The following is a 12,363-nucleotide window of genomic DNA, read 5'->3' as shown; positions in this document are numbered from 1 at the left end:
GGCTTACACAGAGCAATCAGGTGACCAGCAAAGTCCGAAGAAATGAAGTAAAGACATGCTACTCTCCACCTGTGATCCCCACTTGTGGGAAGCTGAAGCAGGTGTGCCCCAGTTACCTGTCTGGGATTCACTTAATCACAAAGATAAAAATTGTGCTCAGGTAGGGGGATGCTCTCCAAAGCTGGCTTCCACGTCTTCTTTCACCTCCATGTTTGGCAATAGTGAGCAGAAGCTGGCTCTAAATGAAATATATATTTGAGCTAGCCTCTATAAAAGACACAAAGGCTTGGTATATTATTTGAAGAGGTGTAAGCCTAAACTGGGCAGGTTCTGTACTCTTTTAATTTACATCCACTCCATAAGCCCCATGTTAGATGCTGTACAAATGTCTCCCTGGATTATTTCTGCTGCATCAACCTGTTCGTATGGTCCACTGATTCTGGTCACATGCTCTTGAGCCATCAGGCTTCATGGCAGCCTTACCCTCTCTCCATCTTCTTCATCTTCCTCTCTACTATTCTATTGCCTGCTGATCCTTATCTTGGACCCCAAGTCCAGTGAAAAGAAGTCCAGAGTACCCCTAATATGCCATTATTAGCTGGCAGCCACGTTTTTTTAATTAGAGGATAAGATGAGCAGAGTTTACAAAGTAACATTTGTTGTATGTGTGAATTTGTTTATCAGATTACAAAAGGGTCAGATGGTTGGGGAGTCCAGATACCATGGTTTAGTACTTAGCATTTGAATACACGGCAGCTGAAGACCAATCCCAACAGCTGGCCGGTGTTGGAGGCAGCAATGGTACCTCTGGTGAGCAGTCTTCACACTAGCATACAACTAGGAGGTCTACCTGTGTTGAGCCTCCACAGTATGCACAGGAATGTGAGCCTACCTCGCACTCTACTGATGGCTACCTCCCCTTTTCCAAATATCTGCCTGCCTCTGCCTTCCAAGTGCAGGGTGTAAAGGCTTGTACCACCACTACCTAGACAAATATATAATTAAAAAATCTTTTGAAAATTAATAATGAAAATACATCAGGCAAACAAACAAAGAAACAAAATATCAACTAATGTTACAGACCTCAAGTGAATATGCCAGGATCTATGTCCTGTATACAATGTTATCATGACCTTGATATAAAAAAGCTTTTTGCATGCAGTGCTGGTACCAACCTTTAGTCCCAGTACCATTATGCAGAGGAAGTAATATCTCTGTGAGTTTGAAGCAATCAAGGTATCTGTGGTGAGTTCCAAGACAGCCTTAGCTACATAAAAAACCCTGTCTTAATAAAGAAAAAGGGAAACTAAAAAAATGCAGACCCAGTCCTTGCAGAGCAGTTGTTTCTAGACATTGATGAGCAAAGAGGAAAATGGTGTCTTGGAAGTATATTCTGTATAAGTATGTGACCAAGCCAGCTCAGACAGTCAATGGGTTCTCCAGGGAGGGAGTGATGATCAAAAAAAGAACAAAAGACAATTAAACAACATTATAATACAACTCCAGCCAATTCTGATGCTGAAGTAAGTTTATATTTTTCTAGTCTGCTTTTATACCATTTTAATGACATGCAAGTAATAAGAAAAGTTCTAGGTTAACGAAATAGCAAGGAAATAAACCAAAGTACCAAGAACACTGTTTCTAGGGGCATATCAGGATGAACAACATATCTGATGTGGGAAGCCATTCCTGACTCCCTGGCCAGCCTGGGCCACACTCTAAGATGGTGCCTGATGGAAATCTGTGCCAGGCAGTAAACAAGCCCATATATGGTGGATGGCTTGCCCTTAATCCCTGATTGGGTGAGCAAGCCTTCCTGCTGAGGTGATGTGACCTGTGGTGATTGGTTGAGGCATGGTTGTGGCCCGCAAATATATGGGGCAGTAAGTATAGAGAGCCAGGAGGAAACAACCTGGCCTTTTCTGCATCTTCCTTGAAGCCGAGGAGAGCAACTGAGGGTTCAGCGTGATTGTACCTCTGCTTAACCACCAGAGTTGTATTGACTCCACAGAACCCAATTAATTGACACAGATTTTAGAAGACCCTTACCCAAGGATAGAGTAGGACTGCTTTTGGGGAGATCCTCCTCGGCCTTTCAAGGTCTTATAGTCCATTCAGGAGTGATCCATCCAGATTATGAAGGAATTATCAAAGTCATTGCCTCCTCGCCACAAGGTCTGGTAGCTATTTCTCCAGGGGATAGGATAGCACAACTTTTAATCATCCCTAGTCTTCATGGCTTATACCCAGCCGCATCACAAAAAAAAGGGGAGAAAAAGGATTTGGGTCTTCAGGTACCCAACTTACCTGTCTGTCATTACAAATGGATTAGCGTCCGGTACCTGAGTTACAGGCGGATGGAAAATTCATGATGAAAGACATGGGATGGCACCCATCCTTAGGGTTGGGGAAAGGGTTGCAAGGAAGGAAGTCCCTGATTCTCTCAATTAAAAGAAAGCCTCGGGAAGGAATGGGTTTTTCGTAGGGGCCGCTGGGGGAAGCATTCCCATAACCTGAAAACTGAGGAGCCGGTATGGGTGCCTCAGTAGCCATTATCCTCAGAAAAATTACAAGCTGCTAAGGAATTAGTTGAAGAACAATATCTTTTGGGTCATATTCAACCTTCTGTATCTCTATGGAATATCCCAATTTTTGTTATCAGAAAGAAATCTGGGAAATGGAGGTTGTTACATGATCTGTGAGCTATTAATGCACAGATGCAGGTGATGGGATCCATTCAGAGGGGTCTGCCTCTCTTATCTGTCCTGCCAGAAAAGTCTCCTCTAATAGTAATTGATATTAAAGATGGTTTCTTTTCCATTCCCTTGGATTTGAAAGATAGTGTTAGATTTGCTTTTACTTTGCCCTCCTGTAATCATGAAGAGCCTGATCAAAGATTTGAGTGGTTGGTGCTACCTCAAGGAATGGATAATAGTCATACCAAAAGGTCCTAACAGCAAATATTGATGAGTGGCCTATTTTAGCCTGTATTAATGAGGGCCCATTTGATAATCATTATCCCAAACATCCTTTAATGACCTTTTTAAAGGAACATCCAGTCATTTTCCCTCAAGTGGTGAAGAAAACACCCATTAAGGATGCAGTTAACGTGTTTAATGATGGATTAAAAACCATTTGTGGAGCATATATGGTAGAGGGGAAAGATCCTGTGGTCAGGCAGTATTATCCCTGTACTCCGCAGATGGTGGAATTACAAATAGTTATTGAGGTCATTAAGGATTGTGATTTTCCTTTTAATCTAATTTCAGATTCACAATATGTAGTTAATTTAGTTTTATCCCTAGAATTGGCTAGCCAAATAAAAGCTCATTGTACCATCCAAGCTTTGGCCTTACAATTACAAAAGTTGCTGTGGGAAAGACTCCAACCATTTTATATTGAACATGTCCATGCCCATAGTGGGCTTCCAGGACCCTTAAGTAGGGGAAATGACATTGTGGATAATTGTACTTGTATGGAGTTCATATTTTTAGCATCCCCTATGGAGTTAGCCTCACAATTTCATTCTAAATTTCATATTAATGCTAAAACTCTGCAAAGAAAATCTGGAATCTCTAGAGCACAAGCTTGGGATGTAGTCACTACCTGTGAACGTTGCCTAGAGTTTAAACACCAGCCTTCTTATGGAGTGAATCCTAGAGGATTGCTCCCTCTACAGGTGTGGCAGATGGATGTGACACATTTTTCAGAATTTGGCAAATTGAAATACATTCATGTATCCATTGATACATGTTCAGGAATAGTTTATGCATCTCCCATGGCAGGGGAAAAGGTCTCCCACGTTATACATCATTGTTTGGAGGCCTGGGCCACTTGGGGTAAACCCCAACAACTTAAAACAGATAATGGCCCTGCATATACTGCCAAAACCTGGTGACCTTTTGTCAACAGATGGAAGTACAAGTTAAACACGGCCTGCCATTTAATCCTCAAGGCCAAGTAATTATTGAACGAGCACATAGAACCTTAAAAGAATTATTAATAAAACAAAAAGGGGGAATAGGCTATGGCCATACCTGAAAGATAAGACTCTCCTTAGCTCTTTTTACCTTAAATATTTTACAATTGGATAAGGAAGGTCGCTCTGCTGCTGAACGACATGCTAATACCAGCCCCAGTAAACTGGGGTATGCTAGATGGAAGGATGTGCTTACAGGATCATGGAATGGTCCGGATCCAGTGTTGGCCTGGGCGAGAGAGTCTATTTACATGTTTCCACAGAATCGCGCAGAGCCAGTGTGTGTTCTGGAGCAGCTAGTTCGATGCTGTCAAAATGAAGAAGCTGATCTTGATGGTGATGAGCATGTGTCTGCCCCTGATGAGTGTGGATCCCAGGTGGGGGATACTGTCGATGTTTCCCAGGCCGATGCATCTTTGTCACTATGCTTCTTGTTAAGAAATTCCTGTTAAGAAATTGGACTGCAAATTTTGACAACAAGATAAATGAGCTTCACTCAGCGATTGTCCCTGAGTGGATCCTGGCTTGGCATCTGGACTATCCTCTTGGATTGCTGGCGCGATGAATCATCTTAAAGAATGGGCTGGGATAGGTGCCCTCGCTGTGGCCCTTGTTTTGGCATGCCTGTTGTGTGTATGGTGTAGGTGTTGGTTGAGGAATGCCCAGGTCCGCACTGCTGCCATGGTGGTGCAAGCTTTTGCCGCAGTGAAAGCAGGGCAGTCACCTCAGATTTGGCTTCCTGCCATGAAGAATGAACAATGAAGCCATCGCTCCGTAGGGTTGTAAGGCTAAGCATTGCACAGAGGTTAGTGTGGAAGCTGTTTGACGATCTCTGGGAGATATGTCTGATTGTATGAGGGTTGAGTGTCCTAGTGTCCTTCCCCCAGGAAAAACGGCATGGAAGCAGTTCAGGGTTGCTCTGGGTACCTATGAGCCTAAGACCCAATCCTGTACATGGCCCCTATTTCTGCACACTGGGGATCAGACCTCTATCTTTACCCACAGAGCTTGCTTCAAAAGAATATAAAATGGGGAAGTGTGGGAAGCCATTCTGGACTCCCTGGTCAGCCCAGGCTACACCCTAAGATGGCACCTGACAGAAATCTGTGCTAGGCAGTAAACAAGCCCATATTTGGTGGGTGGCTCATCATTAATCCCTGATTGGCTGAGCAAGCCTGCCTGGTGAGGTGATGTGAACTGTGGTGATTGGTTGAGGCGTGGTTGTGGCTTGAGTGCATAAAACCCTTGTACCCCAAGGCTCAGGAGAGTTGAAGATAGAAGCTGCTTGAATAAACTGCATTAAGAAGTGGTGGTTGGAGCCCCCAGGTACAGCACTGGAAGCCCCCACGGAGGCTCAGCCGGGCACAGAAACACAGCAGTGGAAGCAGCAGCACCAGCACTGCTAACAGATCTACACACAATGAGTTGGAAAAGAACCGACGAGCTCACCTGCGCCTGTGTTTAGAACACTTGAAAGTTCTGATCCCACTGGGCCCAGACTGCACCAGGCACACAACACTCGGTTTGCTCAACAAAGCCAAAGCACACATCAAGAAACTTGAAGAAGCAGAGAGGAAGAGCCAGCACCAGCTAGAGAACATGGAACGAGAACAGAGATTTTTAAAGCGGCGACTGGAATAGCTGCAGGGGCCTCAGGAGATGGAGCGGATACTAATGGACAGCATTGGATCAACCATCTCTTCAGATCGCTCGGATTCAGAGCGAGAGGAGATCGAAGTTGATGTGGAAAGCACAGAATTCTCCCATGGAGAAGCAGACAGTGTCAGTACCACCAGCATCAGTGACCTTGACGACCACAGCAGCCTGCAGAGTGTTGGGAGTGACGAGGGTTATTCCAGTGCCAGTGTCAAACTCTCCTTCGCGTCCTAGGACCCAGCATGGCCTAACAGTGCAGGGCGGAGCGCTCACTGGGCCGAGTCAACACCGGCTCTCAAATTGGGTTCATGATGCAGTCTCCTCTTTAAAACTAAAAACTATACTTGAACAAAATGGTCAGAAGACCTGTATTTAAGCAAATACTTAACGAAAAGTGGGGTAGAGCCTCCTTGGTAGAACAAATATTCCTATATTTGGAAAGAATACAGTTTCTAACGGCAGCAGAAACCACGCGCGTGATTATCTTGAGTTGACCAGGTTGACTTGAGAGACAATGGAGACTTCACTCTCCTGTTGTACTTTGCTCACTCTGTGGTGAGCAGACATTCAAGGATAGGGTTATGAACCTTTCCTGAGCTTCTAGGCCCTAGAAACAAAATCAAACTTAGAGTAAGGAAAAGGCAGGATAATCAGGCATTAATCTCAGATAGCTGAAGAGCTATTAAAACTCAGCCTCTGTTTATCATGAAGCCTGCCTGTGGATGGTCAGTTCTTTTAAACAAAATGAATTTTTAAAAAGCTCATATCGTGCTCTACAAAAGGAGAGACTCCATGAAGCCTTTTGAAAGAGGCCCTGACGCAGCCCGGCTTTCTGTTGGATTCCATGCTAAGGCAGCTAACCTTACCTGCATTTTTAGCTCTAGAGCAGCCAACCACCCGCTCGCCACCCTTCGGCCACGTAGGGGCAGCCCATGCATGACGGCCTGAATCACAGGAGGAAAAGCTCTGTGTGCCTCGGTGTCTGTGCGGATCTGAGGAGTTGTGCACGCAGTATAGCAGCCAAGGTCTGAGCCACCGCAGCATTTTTATTTGAGATTTTGATAACTGTTTGTATGTGTTGAAAACCAAAATGACATCTTTTTAAAGCTTGTCCATAAGTAAAAACATAGATGTCTTTTATAGTGGAATAAACCACGTGGGGAAATCATCTATTTTGATGCAGCATTTGATAATGAAAAACACCTCACGCCTCACTCTCCACAGTGCGCAGGACAGACGGTCGAGGTCTGGGCTGGGTAGACGGAAGTCAATGCTGTTTTTGTTTTCTTTAGGACCACTCCCTTTTACCAGCTTTAACCATCTGATATCCGTAGTAGACATACTATCCTAGTTAACATAGTTACATTCAGCACTTGTCTCATTTAATGTAAAGATTTTCTACAGGCAGTCTCCTCCCCCACAATCCCACTGTGCGGGTGCTATCGTTGCTCTTACAAACCCCTTCAGAAAAGTTATCTTCTAAGTGAAATTTCTAGCCTGCACTCTGATATCATGTGTTCCCTCTGTCTTTCAAACTCTAAGTTTTCCCTCTGGGCCACTGCTTTGCCCTGGAAAGCCGTCCTGGAGACCTTACCCCAAGCTGTTTGGACTTTGTATTCTTTAAATAATCTAACTACCCTTAATTACTTAAAAAAAAAGCTTTATGATTTTCATAACTTATTGCTGATTTTAATGGGTTGTTAATTTCAGTCCTGTAGTTTTATTTTATGTTTAGATAGGGCTGGGCAAGGAAAAAGAAAATAAAAACAACCATATTTAGCAGTGAAAAAAAATAAAAGAAGTGGTGGTTGCATTTTCCTTGCTGGTCAAGGCGGACACAATGATCTGAGACTACTTTTTGGTCCACTTTATAAAAAATTACTGCCAAGTTTCTAGAAGGGGTCCTAAGAGCTCTCCACAAGGATGTCTTCTGGACTTCTTTTCAGATTGCTTTTTTTTCACATTAATTTTAAAAAATATGAGGGGCAAGCAGTGTTACAAAACAAAATGTATTTTTTTTCTTAGTTGGTTTTAAGTTAGTCAGTCAGCAAAGATGTTCTCTATTGGACTCTAATAGGACACTGAGGTTGAGTTTCCTACTCGTACATTGGAGAAAAATTGAAACCTAACCCAAAAGTTGGATGTGGCAGCTTCTTTCCTTGCACCATCTTCTTCTCCCATGGTCCTCTTCAAATCCAAATCCAATGAAACCTAAACCACATCTATGTCTCTTATGCTCGGTTATTGGCTGTTGGCATCTTTCTTTACCAATCAGAAATAACTTAGGGGCAGAATCACAGGTCTACATGCAGAGTCCAGTTCTAGGGTGGGTGGAGAGTCTACCCTTAGCATTACAACAGACAGCAACTCAAAACCTCAAAATTTCCCCTTTTTAGTCCAATAAATGGCTCCTTTCTCTTAGATACAAATTGAATAACATTATGACAATTATGAAAATCATAAGGTATGATATACACCTATAATGTCCAGTCCATTATATTTGGCAATTTAGATAAAGTATTTATTATCTCATCTGTGCTAACTTAATGAGTTTACAATTCTGTAGCTTCCCAGCATTCCTTCCCCTGTTCTATAGGAGTACCCAAGCAACATCCACTGTTCTGCTGTGGGTGTCTGCATCTGTCTGAGTCAGATGCTATTTGAAGCTTCTCAGAGGACAGCTGTACTAGACTTGTGTCTGCAAGCATATTAGAATATCATTAATACTGTGAGTGGCTGATAATTGCCCATGGGATGGATCTCAAATTTGACCCATTATTGGTTGGTCATTCCCTCAGTCTCTGCTCCATCTCCACATTGCACCCATGTCTCTGTTTTAAAAGTGTCTTAGTTAGGGTCTTACAGCTGTGAACAGACACCATGACAAAGGCAACTCTTATAAAGACAGCACTGAATTGGGATGACTTACACGTTCAAATGTTCAGTCCATTATCATCAAAGTAGGAACATGGCAGCATTCAGGCAGACATGGTGCAGGAGTTACTGAGAGTTCTACATCTTCATCTAAAGTCTGCTAGCAGAATACTGGCTTCAAGGCAGCTAGGATGAAGTTCTTAAAGCCCATACCCACAGTGACACACCTACTCCAACAAGACCACACCTACTCCAACCGAGCCATACCTACTAATAGTGGCACTCCTTGGGCCAAGCATATACAAACCATCACAACATGCCATCCTCTTCATATATTAAAGAGCTCACACCGAAGGAGACCTTGAGCTATTGTCTCTCCCTCCTTCAATGGGAGTAGATTTACTTTGGAGTAAGAACTTGAAGTTCATGGAGTGTGTGACCTATAGAGACAGCTTAATGTCTGGCAGCAAAAATGACTGCCAAAGTGGCATATAGCCATCAACCATATGTTGACATAAGCATGGAGATTTAAGCTATGTGGGACAGATATATAAGAGGGGTCATTAGCCATGTTGCTCTTGTAATCTGCATAAATCCCTTTCAAAGGTCTATCACTACAATTCCTGTGACTGAAGCTTGCTAACTCCAGGGAGCTGGTATGTATCTTGTCACACAGTATTCAAAGCCTAATACAAAGGACTTCATGAATAATCCTTCAAGGATATCAGGTGTAGAATGAGCACATTACAGCTTGCCACAAATATATCCATACATGATGTTTAATTAGTAAAAATAGAGGGCTGAAAACCCAAGAAGGCTGTTATGGATATCCCTGGGGCTAATTATATTTGATATTAATTCTTCTCTCCTGTGAGGGGTTGGGAACAAGGACTGAGTCAGCACTTAGATGATTACCTGTACACCTGATTCCCACCTTAATTTGTAAAATAAAGGAGAGCTGATGATTGGGAAGATAAAGTGAAGGTGGAGCAGAATGTGGCAGGGGGGAAGAGAAAGAAGGATAAAAAGGAAGAAGAAGAAGGTGCAGAGGAGGAGAAAGAAGAAGAGGAGTAGAATCAAAGGGCCTGGAGAAACTGCAAGTTATATGGGGGTCACTTGATGTGGAAGATGGTAGTGTAGTATTAGATCTGCTCAATCTAGGCACACCATATGTATTCACATTAATTGTGTTGTGTTTTCATTGCCTAGGCATATTTGGGATGGAGATTTACTGCAACAGAAGGCTCTTAGTAATGTGTTGTGAGAGATGAGGGCACACAGGCAGTCTCCAGCCTTCTCTGGTTATTTCTTTGTAGGAAAATATTCAAATGTTTCTGTCTACACAGGCCAGAAAGTGGAGAAAGAAGAAAGAGATGATAGTCCGTTGACCTGGAACTCAAAGTCAGTCATTACTATTTATGTTGTTATGCTTTGGTCAAAGTAAGTATCTCTTCAAAAGACTAGTAGCAGTACGCATTGGCCAAACTCTAGATTTATAATAGATAGAAGAAATCAGAATCTTGTGATGGTTTTAAAAATAATTTCTTTTGTACTGGACCATATCTTTTATTAAAGCTTGGCTGAAGCAGAATTTCTGTCTCCTCTACTGTGCATAAATTATAAAATGTGAGAGACTTATTGTTGTTGATGTTGTTGGTTGTAGTTTTGTATTGTGATTCTGGGTGAGCATGTGTAGGCCTGGCTGCCATGGAAGTCTGTTGACCAGGCTGGACTCCAACTCAGAGATATTTCTGCTTATTCCTTAAAAGTGCTGCAATTAAAGGTCTGCTCCACCCTGCCCAGCATGGTACATGTTATTTAATGTATAAAACCAAGAAATCACTTTAGGCATGATAATGAACAACTTCACTGCTCATCATGTGACCCCTTATAGTCACACCTTTCCTAACTGCCCATCAGGGTGTTCACTGATTTTTTTCCCTTTTCAGAAGATCTTGTAAACAAAATAATTATCATTGATTCATGTACAACCATGAGGATTTTCCATTAATATTAGTGTGGGATTGTGTGTTGTAAGGTAGTTTCTCTTGTGTCATTAGTCCAAGGACTTTTAGCTGCCTTTAGGTTGGGACTATTGTTAATAAAGCTGCTCTGTACATTGATTCCCCTGCTCCTCTCTTCTATGTGTCAATATTAAGGCATCAATGTCCTGCATGTCTCATTTCTACATGTGAGACTTTACCTTCTAGATATGATGGAAGACAAATGTCAATAATGAAGGAACATACTACCTAGATGTCTCAAGAGAAGTCACACATGTCATGGCACACAAAGCTATGTCAGACAGACCATTGTTGAGTGGGAGACAGAAAAATATGAGGAAGAGGCCTCATCCTTTTCTTGAGGACTCCTTGGGCACAGGACACAGTTTTTGGATTTACTGGTTTGAATAATCTCAACAGGTTACAGATTCAGGACCATGCTTGGACCTGAGATGGTATTTTGGAAAAAAATACTGTAGAAGGTGTTAAGAGGTGAAGATGTTCTGTTTTCTCAGAGTCATTGGTTTGAGAGCTTTGTGCCTGGGAAGGCCATTTGGCCTTCCACAAGACCAGCCAGCCTTCTTTAGGAAGCCCTAGGTGTTGTCATGTCACATCAGGAAACAGATGAACAGAGCAATGGCTCCATGCTTGTCAGTCTTACACAATGACCAATGTGTCCTGTTTGTATGACTTTCAATCGCTCAGCCTTTTCAACAGCGCTTGCTCTGTTCAATGAGTCTTTTCAATTTTTGTCACTAATATACAGAATAAGAGTTGTGTTACTATGTTGTATGTCCATTTTAACAAGTGGAGTTCATCATTTTAATTTACATGACTTTCTAGTCCTCTCTCCCTTTTACTTGTTGGGTTGCTGTTTTGTGTTTGAATATATAAGAAAGAGTGGGCATGCATATACCACATCAGTTATGTAGAAATCGGAGGACAATCCTGAGCCATTGTTTAGTACAGGCCTCTGGCTTTCTCATATTGTTGAATGCCAGGGTAGCTGGTCTACATACTTTTGAGAATTTACCTGAGCCCACCAAACTCTCAACAGGAGCACTAGGAATCTAGATACATGCTAACAAGTCTGGCTTTGCATCGGTTCTGGGAGTCAAACTCAGGTTCCCAATAATGCACTGAATCACTCTACTCCTTGAACCTTCTTCCAAGCACTTCACTCTTTCCTCATGTTGGGCATAAACTCCTATGTCTTTCCCCATTAAATTTTTTTGTATATTATTAAGTTCTGGATTTCTTTTAAAGATTTATATATTCATGTTATGAACATGAGTAAACTGTTTCTCTCTTCAGACGCACCTGAAGTGGGTCACAGATGGTTTTTATCCTCCATGTGGTTGCTGAGAATTGAACTTGGGACCTCTGTAAGAGCAGCCAGCATTTTTAACTGCTGAGCCATCTCTTCAGCACCTTGCTTTTGTTTTTGAGGTAGGGTCTCAGAGTGTAACCATCACTGTCTTAGAAACTGCTATATTGGCCAGGGTGTGACAAATGGTAAATGTCACTATCAGACCAAGATCATCTGATAAGCACACCCATGTGATCTCTGCATTACTCTCCTGTTATAACTGGACACAAGGATTTATTAGTCTTGTGATAAAGCCCATAGACAACACATGAAGTAAGTGTTTCACCACTTCTTTTCTATCCCAACAACCTGGTGAATCCTGTGGCTACTTACATGTTACTTTCCCTCAGACAATCCCAGTATCCAGAGTCTCACAGAGCTCCAGTAAACTGAGCATGGGGGCTCACATCTATAATCTCAGCTCTTAGGAGGAAGAGACACATGGATCTTTGTTAATTCCAGGTGAGCCTGGACTACACAGC

The 12,363-nt window shown here is 42.5% G+C and overlaps 1 pseudogene; it reads left to right on the top strand.

Moving 5' to 3' along the window:
• Positions 1-798: 798 nt before the first annotated feature.
• LOC110288760 (max-interacting protein 1 pseudogene) lies at positions 799-6,803 on the top strand (annotated as a pseudogene).
• The last annotated feature ends 5,560 nt before the right edge of the window (positions 6,804-12,363 follow it).

This window comes from Mus caroli, unplaced genomic scaffold (assembly GCF_978045245.1).
Source record: "Mus caroli unplaced genomic scaffold, Mus_caroli_1 scaffold_8, whole genome shotgun sequence".
Classification (NCBI taxonomy): domain Eukaryota; kingdom Metazoa; phylum Chordata; class Mammalia; order Rodentia; family Muridae; genus Mus; species Mus caroli.
The sequence above is the reverse complement of the archived record's forward strand: the minus strand, read 5'-3'. Positions and strand labels throughout refer to the sequence as shown.